Raw genomic sequence first — 1435 nt, forward strand, 5'->3', positions numbered from 1 at the left:
ACCGGCGCCCCGCGGCCGCCCGGCCGTTCCCCCCGCCCGCGGGCTCCGCTATTTACGGCCGCGCCGCGATCAAACTCCAGGGACGAGAGGAGATAACGGCCGGGCCGCGGCGCGGGCGGCTCCCGGGAGGGGGGTCCCGCCTTCCCCGGTGCCCCCGGGCGGGCTCAGAGCGGCCTCGGCCTCCGCTTCATCCCCGCACCTCCCTGGGGGGCCGCGGGGGCCCTTCTCAGGAGCTGCCACCATGGGGGCCGCCGTCAGAGCGGAGGTTCCCCCAGCCGCCCTTGTCCCATGCCGGTCCCCCCCGGCCTCCCCTGCCCCACACACGTCCCTTCTGGCTGCTCCTTCCCCAAACATGTCCCTCCGGCCTCCTCTGCCCCATGCCGGTCCCCCCGGCCATCCCGTGCCCCCCACATCTGGGCCTGGGGTCCGGCCCCGCTCCCGAGGCCACACCACGTCCACCTCCACCCGCGATGGCACCGGGAGGCTGCACAGGACAACAAGGGCYGCGGGGTGGCCGTGTCCCCGGCGCTGGTCCCGGTGTACGGCACTCGCTGCTGCCGCGGCGCTGAGGMGGCCCCGCGGGAGCTGAGGGACCCCAGGACACGCTGAGCTGCAGCAGTGCCCGGCTTGGCTCCGTCCATCCCGACACTCCCTCCTCATCCGTCCGTCCCTGTGCGCCCCGCTGCCCCAGCCCACTGCTGTCCCCAGGTGTCCCCAGGTGTCCTGCTGCCTGGCCCTGTCCATCCCGCTGCCCCATCCCCACTGGTCCCACTGCTGTTCCTGGACCTCCTGCCCCCGGCTCGCCAGCCACTGCAGCTCCAAGTGCAGCAGCTCCGGGGGCCGCACGGGGCTGGCAGCGCCCAGCCGCAGCGTCGCCTTCGCAGGCATCCCGGGATCATCCCGCGATCGTCTGGCTGCAGTACCGGCTGAGGGCCGGGCTCTGGTGCCAGCCCCTTCCCGGGGCTCTGTCCATGGGGTCCCTCTGCTCCCTGAGCCGGTCCCAGCTGCCCTACATGGCCAGGGCCAGGGTGGGCACGGGCGGTGCCACCAGGCTCACAGTGACACACAGTGTCCCCGGGGTGCTCCACAGGGCTGCTCCCTGGGGATGGGACAGACTGGAGCCTGGCTCCCAGGGGACAGGGATGAGCCTGGACCCCGAGGGACAGGGGTGAGCCTGGATCCCAAGGGACAGGAATGAGTCTGGATCCCAAAGGACAAGGATGAGCCCGGCTCCCAACGGACAGGGATGAGCCCGTTGTGCTCGCAGGGATGGACCTGGAGAGTCCAGTGTGCTCCAGCTCCTGCAGCGCTGCCCTGCGCTGCCTGCTGCTGCTCCCAATGCCCAGAGCTTCCCATGTGGCTGGGATGCCCGCGGTGCCAGCAGTGCCTGCAGTGCCCACGACATCCACGGTGCACGGTCCACGTTCATGGGCAC

This window comes from Nothoprocta perdicaria, unplaced genomic scaffold, assembly GCF_003342845.1.
Source record: "Nothoprocta perdicaria isolate Ctin4 unplaced genomic scaffold, notPer1 scaffold_610, whole genome shotgun sequence".
NCBI classification, from domain to species: Eukaryota; Metazoa; Chordata; class Aves; order Tinamiformes; family Tinamidae; genus Nothoprocta; species Nothoprocta perdicaria.